Genomic DNA, 14,778 nt, shown 5'->3' on the forward strand with positions numbered 1-14,778 from the left:
CAGACTGCCGCCCCACGCGCCTGGCCACCGCCTCCTCCCGGGCGGCCCTGGCAGAGTCTCTGGTCCAGCCCCTCCCCCACTCCCTAGGGGCAGGCGGCTGCTAATGGCCCTCCCCACAAGCTGCTTCATTAAGGATTTGTTCTGTGAGCTGCAATCAAAATAAACAGACCAGCCTGAAAGCCAGGGAACTAAAAACCAATTAAGAGGGAATGGAGATGGAAGGGGCGGGGGATTGGGGGGGGGGGGGGGCAGGAGGGGAAAAGAGGCCGGGGCTTTCCAAAGACTCAGTTCCCATGGCAGCCAGCTTCCAAAATAGTCTGGGAATGAAAAATAATGAAAACCACAGTGGAGAGAAAAGTGATCCTGGCAGGAGAGTCCTGACCTCGGGTTGGCTAAATCCCCTTTCTCCTGGCTCCCAGAGGGCAGCTCGGTGGGTCAGGGCACCGGTGACCCTTCCTCCCCCCACCCACCCGCAAGGCTGTGAGTGGTGCAAATCCTCTGCGGGGCCTGCCGCCAAGGCCCCAGCGTGAAGGAGCCGCATTCCCTGCTTTGCGCGCCGGGAAACCATGATGGGGAAATGGGGCAGGGTAGGAACAAGACTGAAAAGGGAAGTTCGGGGCACTGTGAGGTCCGCCAGCCTGGTTTCAGAGGGCTTCCTGGAGGAAGTGACATTCAGACTGAGATCTGAAGTAAGAGCGGGCCATGAAATGAAGAGGCGGAAGAGCACCTCCGGAAGAGAGGAGGGGAATCCCAAAGGCTTGGGAGTGGAGGAGTGGAAGAAAGGCCAGAAGTCTGGTGGGGCTGACGAATATTGAGTTAGGTGTGCTGTGTGTCAAGCTGAATGCTGTTTTATGCCCTGAATCCTGAGAGGCAAGAACCCGGCAGGCTAGGACTCCCAGGTGTTATGGAAAGGCAGTGCAGCCAGGACCCCACCCACACCTGCGGATGTTACACATACCTGCTTGCCCTCTGCCTGAGCCGGGCCTCCCAGGGAGCCCCCACCAGCCCCTGCCATGACCTGCCCCTTCCCCCACCCACCCAGGTGACAGGGGAGCCCAGCCTGGCGTTTCTAGCATCATCTCCTAATGATATCTCCAAGCAGGCCCCACAGCCCACCAGGACGCATCACCGGAGGCATCACAGTTTAACCATCTCCAGACCCTTTTGTGGTCTGGTTTCTGTTTCACTGGTGAGGCAACAGGAAAGCTGAGATCCTATTAAGCTAACTTACAGACGCCAAAAAGGAATAACGGCCAAAATTAAATTAACCCTTTCACTCTCCCTCGTCTGCCCTCGCTTCCTGAGCTGCAGACCTAAGAGCCCTGAACGTTTTACCATCAAGGGATGCAATGCCTCAGCCCCAGGGGGCGGGCTCCCAGATCCAGAGGGGACGCGTGGCCGCCCCAGCAGCTCTGAGGGGTTGGGAGCCTGTTCTGCAGGGGCCTAAGCAGCATGGTGATGACTGGCAGTGCCCTGCCCACCAGCACTTACTCACTGGAAGGCCTCCTAGTCTGGAGGCAGGACAGGAAGAGGTGAGGTGAAGGCTGAGGGGTCCAGTGGCAGCTTGTAGGCTCTGACTTAGTCTCTTTCCAAGTAGCCAGCGCCAAGTGGGAGCCCACTGGAAACGGGATGCATCTGAGAAGGCGAAGCACAGCCACCCGCTCCCAACTCAGTCTTCTGAAGTCTCTAAGCAGAACAAGGAGAACATGGGCCAAGGAACTGAATGTCCGGAAAGCTAGCCTTGAGCAGGGTCCCTGTCCTGTCCTCATGATGAATGGAGCAAAGATTTTGTAATCAGAGCCCCCCAGGTATCAACCCTATTTCCATCATCTGGTAGCTGTGTGATCACGGGCAAATTCCTCCTCTCTGAGCCTCAGTCTCCTCAATAGTAAATGGGTACAATAATACTGACCCCATAGGAGGGCCTCTAGAAGGTGCCAGAGTGCCCAGTGCAAGCTGGGCATGGAGCAAGAATTCACTAGTATTCTTTCCCCCATCCCAGGCTTCAGTAGCATCAATTGTATTAATAAAATGGGGTACCAGCTCTCCCAGGTTAAGGGTGCAAAGCACTTGGAAAACTGCAAAGGTCTATGGATTCGTGCAAAGGACCTCTGTTTGAAGAAGATGCTGAGTTACTCCTTTCCAGCCTCCACTACCCTCAGCATTTCTCTCATCTGACATCTGCCATAAGGCCTTCCCTACCCTGCACGGACTCTTCCTGGGTGGACTTGAGGAGTCTCTGTTAAATGAAAAGAGTTAAATGGACATTTATGGAGCAAATCTGAGAAACAGCAAGTATAAAAAACTGGAATTATGATGCACCCCCACTCCCTGGGTCCCTCACTTACTGTTCTTTTTAAATTGGGTTATAGTTGCTTTCCAATGTTGTGTTCATTTCTGCAATACAACAGAGTGATTCAGTTATACGTATACACGTATCCCCTCCCTCTTGGACTGCCTCTCACCCCCCATCCTATCCATCTAGGTCACCACGGAGCACTGAGCTTAGCTCCCTGTGCTGTATACAGTAGGTGCCCACCAGCTATCTGTTTATAATTGAAGGAAATGAGGCCCAGGTACAGAAGGTGACCTTCTTGAAGGCATAGATGGTAAGTGCCTGGGTTTGGAACCCCAGGGCTGTCCCACTCCGAGGCCAGTGTTCCTGCCCAACCCACAGCCCTAGTTCACTAGCCTAAGGGGCTGAACAGGGTCAGCATGCGGAGCCTCCTGAGACCTGGGGTAGGTCCCTCCTCCTGTGGGTGCTGAGAGTGGTCACCCCTCCACAATGGGAGACAAAATGAGCCCACATGGGATGGGAAGAGCAGCCTGCCCAGGAGGTGGTGACCCTCAGACCTGGGCTGGAATCTGTGCTCAGCTGTGCAAACTTGCACAGCCCTCCACTTCCCTGGCCATCTCAGCAGCACATCTGTAAATCCAGGAAGAATGCTCGCCCCATCTCACGGGCTGTCAGGAGATTAGAAGGAGATGATTGACAGGTGTTGAAAACCAGCAAACCCTGTTGTCATTCGTAATTAGCACACTCATATTTGTTTGTGTTTCTAAGCAGCAGATTCACTAAGTAGGTTAAACAGTGTCTCACTCCCCAGTCCTTGGGCCTCCCCATCCTGTTCACACTATCCTGCTTTGTGCACCAACAGGGAGAAGGTGAACCCATGTCAGCGTCAGAATATCTTCGGTGAAGAGTTACTGAGCGCCGGAAGTTCATCTCACATGCTGTCTGTGCTAGCCCTGAGACAGACATGAGAAGCAAGGGTGGCAGGTATTTCCTCCTTTTGACTCTCATAAGTGAATCAGCAGACATATTAGGTCAACAGCCACCTGACACATCTGTGTGGGGCACTTACACATGGGTCAGGCATGGCACTCACCTTTACAGACAGAATCCTAGGAGCATCGCATCACAGCTCTTGAGATGGAGCAGTGACTGACTTATTTCCTCCCTTCCTTCCTCCTTTCCTTCCTTCTTGCCCTCGGATTTCTGCCTTTGATCCCCAAAGCCATATTTCCAGGCAGTCCCAGGGCCATATCAGAGGAGGGAGCATCGCTGGCCTCAGGGTCCCTGTCGTGGGCAGGCAGTAAGGGCCCAGCCAACTGAGGGGACCCAGGGGCCATGGCCCAGTCAGAGCAGCAAAGAGAACAGAGCAAGGGCAGAGATCTGGGGCTCAGAGAAGGCATTTGCCTGGAGATTTGGGGCTTTGGCTGGAGCAGGGGAGCCCTTCTGCCTGGATGTCCAAGAGGGAATGTTTCCCAACCAGCCCCCCAGGTTGACACCTCGAAAGCTAATGTCCCAGGCTCCCACAGCAAGACCCAGGGCATCACAGGCGCGCAGTCAAGGAACATCAAATCAAACTAACCAGGCCGTCAGATGAAATGCCCCTTCCTCCCACACCTAAGGAAAGCAGGGAAGCCCTCAGACAGGTGGGCCAGGTCTTGAGGAAGAAGCAGGGAGTCAGAGAGAGAGCCCAGAGCAGCTGAGAGGGGATCTCTGGCCCTGGGAAGCTAGATTCAGGGACTGAGGAGAAGCCCCTCATCCTGGGCTCTAGGTGGCTGCACTCCTGTGTCCCTGGGGGCCACACAGAGACACGCCCAGCCACTGGGCCCAAGGAGACCCTGTGCTTTTCATGGATCATCCATTCAACCCTCACAGCCAAGCCCATGAGGTAGGAATCATCATACCCAGTTAAAATTAAAGAACCTGCGGCTCAGAGAGGTTGAATAACTCACTCTGAGTCACAGCATCCTAGTCAGGGTCATCTGGCCACAAAGAACCTACGGACTTACTGTTTGACAAGATGCAATGATTAATCAGTGATTGCTCCAGGCCTCCCACCAGCGCTCTCCTGCTAAGGGGACCCCGGCTGGCCCACTTCTTCGACTCTCCTTCCCACCCTTGAAGACATCTTTGCCAAGAAAGGTGGTTCTCTGGGCCTTAGACAAGCAGAATTAGAAGTAAAAGGAGAAGGGAGAGAAATATCCGAGAGGCACTGCTAGCTCCGAGGTGGAGGTCTGGGGAGAGGAGCAAGCTGTGCCCTGGGGAGGCACAGAGGCAGAGAGAGAAACGGACAAGTGGGCTCAGGAGTATCGACTTTCGTGCCGGAGAAATCTAAGGACGGAACTGAAGTTCTAATGACATCATGTTTGGCTTCTCTATTCTCTTGAACCAGCACCACTGAGCCTGGATCCCATGAATCACAGATGTGGGAGCGATTCAGTTGTAAAGAGACAGGAGGAAAGAAAACAGAACTGAGATTGACGCAAGGTGGAGCCCAGCTTCCCCTCCCAGCATCTCTGTTTTCCTCTGTGTGGTTGTCTCTTCTGTGAACGCACTCATTTACTATTGCTCACTTTTAGTTTCTGCTCCGATTTGACTCTGGTGAGCACACAGCCCACCGTGGCCGCCTGCCGCCATCTCCTCACCCCTTCTCTAGAATGATGCCAGTTCTGTTTGAGTTCCCATTGTGAACAGTCTCATAATACTCATGTTTCCTGGTTCAAAAGCCATTTTCCCACAATTAGGTCTCTTTTTGGAGGTTTCGTTTATCTTTAAAAAGCTTAACCTTAAGCCATTCCTGCTCAAGTCTAGGGCCTGTGAATCGCTAGAACTATATGTTGACCCTTCAAGAATTCACAAATAAAAATGATTTATTGAAGAGTCTCAACTTAGTAGGAAATAAGCACAAAATCAGTTCTATGTGTTTTATCTTCCCCTGTCTATACTATGACAAGTTCCTTTGCTCATCGGTTAAAGGTAGGTTCCCTTAACTATAACTTAGTCCAACCCATACCTTTCAATCTCCTTGAGTTCCCAGGACAATCTGGTCTGTTCATCAAGACCCACTTCTGTCACTGGTTTCTTTCTTGTCCTCCCTTTCCCAGGAGAGGCCAGAGCTGTAGCCACAGTTACTTGTGATGGAAAAGGGAGGTGAACTGGTCTCCAAACACTTTCCCCCACCTCCTCCTAGGTTCAGGTCATCGAGTGTTTGGGACAAAAGGGAAGGATAGGGGACATAACTTCTAAGTCAGGCTGAAATCCTCTCGAGGTTGGTTGTCTCTGCTAATTATTTAGTGAAGCCGAATGACCTCTGTGCCCCTGATGCAGCAGGCATCCTCGCACTGGCCCTCTCATGGGATGCACAGCTGGGCTCTTCAGAAGGCCCTGCAAGGAGCAAAGGGCCATTTGTTGCTGGTACTTCTTACTCAACAGGCAAGCTGCTGGCCGGGTGTGGAGGGTGGGAAGGAGGGGTTGGGGAAGGGGGAGGAGGTAGAAGGAAGGGAGAAAGAGGAAGGCAGGAGCGGGTAACAGGAAAGAACTCAAGGCCAGGTGTCTTATCTGGCATCCACTAAACCCACCGGAAACTCAGGACCCCACTAGCGGGAGAGCGGCTACTCCTTCTCCACTCGACCAGCTCTCTCATATCCTCCTCTCTCCTATTCACGGCACACAGGAGCACACCAGAAAGTCCCTTCTCTCATTTTGGGAGCCCCTTCAAAATATAAAAAGGCTTTTACAAGGAGAAATTAATATAACATTGTATAGTCAACTGAACTATACTTCAGTTGAAAAAAAAGAACGGATCTCTTGGTGTCCACCTTCTTTGGCTTTAAGGAAGAGAAAGGACTCCATTTCCCTCTCCAACGAAAAGGAAAGAACAGCCTCCCTTTCTCTCTCTTTTTTTATATTTATTTATTTATTTGGAGAAGGAAATGGCAACCCACTCCAGTATTCCTGCCTGGAGAATTCCATGGACAGAGGAGCCCAGCAGGCTACAATCCATGGTCTCAAAAGAGTCAGACATGACTGAGGGACCAAACCACCACCACCACCATTTGTCTTAGTTGTGGGCTTATGCCCTGAGGCATGTGGGATCTTAATTCCCTCAACAGGGATCGAACATGCCTGCATTGCAAGGCAGATTCTTAACCACTGGACCACCACGCAAGTCCCAAGAATAGCCTCTCTCTTAGGACAGCTGCGTACTCCCCCAAAGGATACCAACATCCAGCTCTCTCCCAGTTCTCTTCTATCGATCAAGGGGGTGGGACTCCCATCCAGGGGCCCAGGCAACTGCAGACAGTTCCATTTGTACAAGGCGAACGTGCCTGCATCCAGGAAGTGGCACATGAGACAAGACTGCCAACCAAGTGTGCAAAGCAGATGGCTCTACCCAAGGAGGTATGTGCTGAATCCCGTTGGCATTGTAGACTGGCAGGCCAATTATTTGTTTCTGTCTGGACAGAATGTGCCTTCGTGAGGGGCTGTGGATAACTGTGATCACATGAAACTGTCAGACAAGCTCATCTGGACAACCTAGGGGCAGGTCAGAGTGAATTATCGTGCTTCCCAGTACTTTTGAAGAAAGGCAGCTTTACTTCTTTTAAGTACAGTAATGGAAACCAGGTGTGATCAGGAGCAGTCCTTGGGGAGCTGCTTCAAGAACCAACTAAGAATGACTTGTAGCTAGCAAAGTGGTCTTTAAACGTGAATGATGTGATTTTAAATGTCTTATTTGAATGTCTCTCCTAATATGGTTTTCTCACTGTCTTATAGTACTTCCATGAAGAAAGGTTGGCAAAGCAAAGGTTAACTACTTCCAAGCAACATCCAAATTATTCCAAATCTCAGATGACCACCTTCTCACAAAGATGTTTGCCTGAGTTGGCAGCTCAGGGGGAAGCTTGTGTTTCACAGCAGGAAGAGGAGTTGAGCCAAAATTTCCACATGAGACAACCAAGATCCCAGCCCTAACCCATTTCAAAGTAAATACCTCCAGACTTAGGTGCTCAGTAATATGGGGTGAACTTAGCTGAGTTGAAATATGAAGGGGAGAGAGAGGGAAAGCTGAAATCTCCTCTATGGGACCAGACCTGTACCACATCAAAAAAAAAAAAAAGGCACTGAAATCATGAATCATTCAATTCAGTGAATGCAGTGTATCTGATTCCTTTGGGGCGGAGGGGATGCTCTGATAAACAAGCCACGGTCCATGTCCTCCAGGAAAAATTGAGCCTTGTAGTTGAGAAGGGACATTTAAACTAACAATGGTACAAGGCAAAGTAAAGGAAATGCAACAGGTCAAAAATAAACAGTATTCCACAGTGGGGCAGGAGAACCGCAAGTGGCCCTAGGAAGAAAACTTTTGAGGTTAACTTTAAGCTGAATTAAATATATATATATATATATATATATACACACATATACATACACACACACGCACACCAATAATGTACACATAAATGAGTACAATTATTTGAAGACTAGTTTGGCAATGTATCCTGTGGTTGAGAATATGCATTCCATCACCCAGCGATTACACATCTAGATGGATATGGTAGAAAATTCTCCCACATGAACTAGAGGTGACACACAAAGACATTCTATGCCACCTTCTATGTCATATCAAAACACTAGAAATGACTTAAATGTCCACTATTGGATAAAAAGATGAATAAATGTAGGTACATTCACATAATGGAATACTATACAGAGGTTGAAGTAAATGCTCTAGAGAGTCATGTGTCAACATGGAAAAATCTAGAAAATTTTGTTCAAAGCATTTTAAGATATCTCTGGCCAATCATTAGTTAGTCACTAGGCTGACCCAGCAGAGACTTCAATGGCTGTGTATATAGGAAATACAGCTTTTACAGAGTTAGTCCAGCAGAGTTACTAAGCAAGCCAAAAGCAACAGCAAACCCTTCAAGGAGAGGAGAATCTGACTTCCAGACTTGCCATATTAGATCATCTGTGCCTAGATACATCAAAGCCAAATTGACAAAAGACAAGAAGAGAATCTTGAACACAGCAAGAGAAAAAACAAACTCATCATATACAAGAGACTGTCAATCAAGAATTCTCTATCCAGCAGGACTATCCTTCAGAAATGAAGGGGAAATTAAGACACTCCCAGATAAACAAAGCAGCAGAAGTCAAAAAATGTACATGAGCCAACCTAGCCAGAGATTGTGAAATTGGATGTTTTTAATCTATCTATCTGCTATTTACAAGAGACACACTAAAATATATGGATGCAGAAAGTGTGAAGTAAATGGATAATTCAAAATATACCATAAACAATAATTATTGAAAGAAAGCTGGTATAGCAATATCAATATCAAATAAAATAGATTTTAAGGAAAAAGCATCATTAGGAATACACAGGGTCAATCCATAATAATGAAAGGAAATTTATTAGGAAGATATAAAATTTTTTAATGTGTAGGCACCTAATAACATGACTTCAAAATATATGAAGTTTCACAGAACTACCAAAAGAAACCAACATTTCCACAATCATAGCAGACGTCTCTATAACTGCAAGGGCAGATAACCTATTAGTAGTGGTTTAAACTAACACTCTTAGTCTAATGGACAAATATAGAACACTTCACTCAGTCATTATATTATTCATTTTTTAATGAAACATTTATAAAGACTGAAAATTTCTAGAAATTAGAAATTGATAGCAAGAAATAATTTTTAAGACATTATTTTATAAACTGATAAATATATTCCTAAATAGCTCATGTTAAAAAAGAAATTATAATGGAAATGACCCTAACAATAATTCAAATAACATTTCTACATTTCTTGATACAGCTACAGGGATGTTAGAGAGATTATGGCTTAGGTAAGAGAAGTAAAGGCTACAACTTAGAGTTAATTATCCAGCTCAAGTTAGGGAGGAGGGATACAGCAAAGTAAACCCAAATAATGTAGAAGGAAAGAAATATGAAAGATGAGGACAGAGATTAATGAAATAGAAAATGGGCATAAGCAAGCATCAATAAAACAAAAAACCTGGTTCTCTGAAAAGACTGATAAAGCAGATAAATCTCTGTCAAAGCTGATCTATGTAAAAATAGTGACAAAAATAGGTACAAATGAACCCTCCGGTGGAGCCAAGTGGCCACACCAACCATGAGTCCCAGTCTCCAGAATGCTACATATTTCTTATTAAAATAGCTTCCTATCTTGTTTAAGTCATTGTCACTTTGAGTATCTGTTTCTTGCAATCAAACCTACTCCTAACCAACACAGAGGACTGGTTCAGCCCTGAGCTGGCTCTGGGTATATCAACAAGGCTAGGCAGGAAAGAGGGTGGTGAGAGATAGTGAGTTGGACCAGTACCATGGGTGATTAGGCAAAGCAGAGGTGGCAGGTGAGGCTGTAGCCAAGTTGGGTTAAGGTGGCAGCTGGGACAGTGGCCGACAGGTGGTAACCACAGTATGTGGCAGACTGCCATGACTGCTTCCAGCAGCCCCCTGGCTTCCCAGGTGGGCTCATCCCAGGGTGGACTCTTGGGGCCCAGACCTAATGGACGGGTCTGGTCCCTCCAGGACAGGGGCCAATTACCAGACTTTTATTTGCAAGTCCCAGGAAGTAGGACTCAAACTGGCTTGAACAATAAAGACAGTGTACTCATTCATTTGCCTGCATGCTCAGTCCCTTCAATCGTGTCTAACTCTTTGCTACTCTATGGACTGTATCCCACCAGGCTCCTCTCTCCATGTGACTCTCCAGGAAAGAATACTAGAGTGGGTTACCATACCCTCCTCCAAGGAATCTTCCCGACCTAGGGATAGAACCCACCTCTCTTACATCTCCTGCATTGGCAGGTGGGTTCTTTACCACTAGCACCACCGGAAAGGCCCACTCACTCATTTAGCTAAGTTTAATTTAATAGCTCAAACTACAGTTTCAAAGATCAACCATGTTGGCGCCATATGGTCCCATGCTACCCACCCTGTAACAATTCCAGATTCTTCATGGGTGAGAGAAAAATAGCTTCAGCGGTTCCAGACATCTAGTCCCTACCCCATACTACCCAGCGAGAAAGAGTTCCTTTTCCAGAAACTCTTAAAGACCAGTGATTAGTGCTCTCTCATTGGACAAAATTAGGTCATGTGCTTGTTTCTAAACCAATCAACTTGCTGCTTGACTTCAGCCGATGGCGGAGCTACCACTGGAGCTGCTACTGAGTTAAATTGTGTGACTTGGACAATTTACTGAGCCTTGTTCTCCTCATGTATAATACAGGATGTTAATAATACCTAGTGTTTTGAGACAATATAAATAAAATCAGAATTTAGTCAGCACAGTGCCTGACATTCTCTGCATTTGATCAATGGTAGCCACCAATAGCTATTAGCACTAATTCTAAAAACTAGGGCTCCATTCTCAAACCTGGAGTAAGAAAGCTGGATTGGAGCTTTCAGTTTGAAACAGATGCCAGTCTGGGGCCTGTTCCTGAGAAGAGGGGGTGGTACCAACATTAAACTTGACCCCCAGCCCTAGGAGGTAAACTGAGGCAGTATGCCCATAGTTTAGCTGAAAGCACAGGGGTCCAGAGAGATCCACAGCTCCCCCTAACCCTCAGCAAACCCAAGAATAAAGAGACAGAGGTGATTCTGCCCAAACATGACTTTCCTCTCATTCTGTGACCTCCCTAGGGATCATTCGGGCCCCTGGGGCGGGGCTGTCCATTAAATGGCCACGTTCAATGTAAGAGAGCAGAAAGGCTGCAGAGCGCCACTCTGGCTCAGCTCATGGTGGGCGACGGGGTCATATGCCCTGACAGGCCTTTACCCAGGGAGAAAAATCTTTCTAATAGCCCAGAAGAATGCCCTAATCTGACATCTCGTTTAGCAGATTATTGGGCCCAGCTTTGATCTCTACTGGGCATAATGAGTGCGCCTCTGGGGCCAATCAGCAGTCATTAATTAGCAGAGCGGCCTGCAGCTGGGCCTGCCCAGGAATGGGGTCCTCAGCCTGCGAATTGGGAGTTGAGGGTGATGTTTGTGAGCAAGTCAGACCCAGACTGAAGCTACGGGATAGATCAGGGTCACCAGGATCAGCCCCGAGGCCTCTCTGGGAAAGTGCTCTAATCTGGGCCTTACATGACACGTGTGACACACCAGGGACCAGGCACGGCTCCCGTTCGGCAGGACATCACCCGGCAGTGAGCGCAGAGAGCCGGCTGGGCACGCAGCTCACGGCACGTGACGCCACGACACAGAGCACCACGGTGTGCAAGGCAGGCAGCAGACACCACCCGGTTCTTCATCTAGCCCTCTTGTGGAAGGTCAGACTCTGCCCCTATGACTGATTGACCCTTGACCACCATTTCTGTCTCTTCTTGGGCCCCTAGCAACCACCTATGTGGGCTTTTGGGACCCATGGGAGATGATGGTCTAAAGAGAGTTTTGAGTCCGATGGTTTCATCATCTCTAAGAGCAGTGGTACTCAGCCTTGCAGTCCTGCATTAGGGTTGGGGTTGCAACAAAGCCGTGACCAGGAACACAGATGAGGAGGGCCTGGGGGAGTGCAGAGTGGGTATACACGATGTAGACTTAGCATAGCAAGAGCTGGAGTCATATGCCATTCTCTGCCATTCACTAAACAGCCATGTGACCTTCCGCTAAGGGCTCTTAGCTTCTCTGAATTTCATCCTTTGTGTCAGGACAAGGTTATCTTTCCACACAGTCATTGCAGTATGGGTTGTACTTAGCTTTTGTATAACACCAAAACACAGAATTACTTAATATATGTATTTTAAGGGTTCAGAATTATTAATAAAATTTTAAATCAAACTAAACATTAAACTCAATCTCAAAAATTAATAAACAGAGGACTTCCCTGTTGGTCCAGTGGTTGGGTGTCCGCCTGCCAATTCAGGGGACATGCATTCAATCCCTGGTCCAGGAAGATCCCACATGTTGTGGGGCAACTAAGCCCATGCACCGCAACTCTAGAACTACTCAACATTCTACAGCCCGTGCTCCACAACGAGAGGATCCCCCATAATAAGAAACCTGAGCCCTGAAACCAGCGTGGTCCCCACTCACCACAACTAGAGAAAGCCTGCCCACAGCAACAAAGACCCAGCACAGCCAAAAATAAAGTTAAAATTTTTTTAAATTAATTAAACAGATAAAACATTAAGCAAAACATTCATTTATAGACATACAAACATTAAGTGAGTGTGAAAGTCTCTCAGTCGTGCCCAGCTCTTTGCAAACCCATGGACTGCAGCCTGCCTGGCCCCTCTATCCATGGAATTCTCTAGGCAAACATTAAACTTGATATTAATTCAGAACAAATCATTAGGAGACAAACATTTTAAAATAATTATTCAGGTAGTTATTCATGTGAATTACTATTCAAAGGATAACAAGAAGTGTAATTAACTCTGAAATTAAATACTATCTGATCTTTTTAATACAATCCTGGAGAAAAATTAAGGTGTCATTGTTAAGTCAAGTGCATTTGTGCACAAATTTTTCTCATTGCTGTGAAAGCTATTTCTGACTCTATACCATTCAGGGGAACAAATGTGGAGAGAGTTATAAACTAACACCAAATTCTTTTGATACCATCATAGTGGGGAGAAAAAAATCTCTTGTTTAATAGATTTTTAATTTATTAATAGCTTTTTAAGCTTTTTACTGGCAGAAGTGGGCAGAGACTGAGACCTTTCTATTGATAGTAAGCATTCCTTTCTGTTTAACAAAAGCCTCCTTCACTCTCATTGGGTCTAGATGGTGATCCCACACCATCAGTGGGTTGTATCTAGTTCTAACTTCTCGTAGAACTAGAGCTTCAGAAGAAGCTTGCTGTGTTGATGAGTGTTTTCTCTCTCCTCTTGAGGATTATGGAAATATAAAAAAGGACAAAGCTTTCTAAAAGAGTGTCCCTTTGTTCTAGTTGGAATTTTAATGTAGTATAGAACTCTCTGCGTGGTTTCAAGACAAATTACTCTGATTTTAGATTTTTTTAAAAAATATGAACTAACAGTATTGCACTAAAAAATGATTGGAGGACTTCCCAGGTGGTCCCTAAGATCCTGCAGTCCTAAGGCAGGGGCCTGGGGTTCAATCCCTGGTCAGGGAACTAGATCCCACACGCCACAACTAAGAGCCAGTGCAGGCAGTTTTTAAAAACTGGTATGTGATGCATTACAAACCTACACAGAGAGGCTAATAGAAACTGACTGTGAAATGGCGTGTTCCAAATAGGTCATTTTCAAATCTTTTCTACTGTCAGGATGCTGTATAGAGGGACTTAAATACGGAAAACAAACAAAAGCAGAGTCCTTGAACCAAGTGGACAGTAGGGCTCAGCGTCCTCCTCTCTTTCCTCACACGCCCTCTACACACACTTACACATTAGCATGGCAGTGAGGGTGACAAGCCAAGATGCCCCAGTGGACAGTAGCCCAGCATTTTTAGTGGTCTCTAGACCTTTAGGCCCTTTCCCACCCTTGAACCTCGATGGGGCTGGCATGGCTTGTCTCATCCACTCCAGGCACGTGACTGGTGCCATCTTTTCAATGTCTTACAGCCCTTCCTGGTTTCTGGGGTTTGGGTTCAGGTTGATGAGAACTGCTAGTTTTCTCATCCTAATCCCTTCCTCCTTCCTCTGTCATTGTCCTCCCATCCATCACACCTCACCCATCACCCACAGCCTTCCAGTTCCTCAGTGGCACAGACAGCTCTAAGAGGACACATCCATGGACACACACACACGGAGACATCCCATCTACAAGTCTGCTACGGGCCTCCTGGAACTCATGACTTAGAGATAAGAGAAGGACCTGACAGCCCTGCTTGGCTCCCTCCATCTGCCCTCCTGTATATATTTACTTATTCAACTCATTCTTTTGATGAAAGTTTATGAAGCAGCCCTCTGTACCAGGCACTGTGCTGGGTTCTGGGATTACAGTGGTGAGAGATACAAACAAGGGTCCTGTCCTCACAGAGCTTACAGTCTACGCAGGGAGATGAACATTAAAGAAATAATCATTCAATAGAAATACTTGGTAACAATGGTGTAGGAATGCCTTCCACTCTCTGGTCCTCCTGCACTGTCTGCAGATGCATACAGAGAGAGATCTAACGGCCTTGAGAATCCCAGCTCACTCAGCTCCTACATTCAGGAGGTTCTGCCAGTCTGAGGGGTCTTGCAAAGAAGCCCAGCTGCCCCAGCAGGTCCTCCTGGGCCACAGGGAAGATGTGAACAGTGGCCAAGCCCACTAGGTTCCCTCCGCCGCCCTGGCTTCTGACTCGGGGCATCCTTGGGGCTTGGGGCAGGGAGCAGGGGTTCTCAAGGCAACTTCCTGTCCCTCACCCCGTCCCCACAGGCATGTCAGCAGCACCAAAATGGATTCAAGCTTTGTGGGGCCTGAAACTTACATGACTTAAAGGACCATTTTTAAGAAACCAAACACAAAATACAAAACTTGGTTAAAAAGTGAGTAT

Source organism: Ovis aries, chromosome 3, assembly GCF_016772045.2.
Source record: "Ovis aries strain OAR_USU_Benz2616 breed Rambouillet chromosome 3, ARS-UI_Ramb_v3.0, whole genome shotgun sequence".
Classification (NCBI taxonomy): Eukaryota; Metazoa; Chordata; class Mammalia; order Artiodactyla; family Bovidae; genus Ovis; species Ovis aries.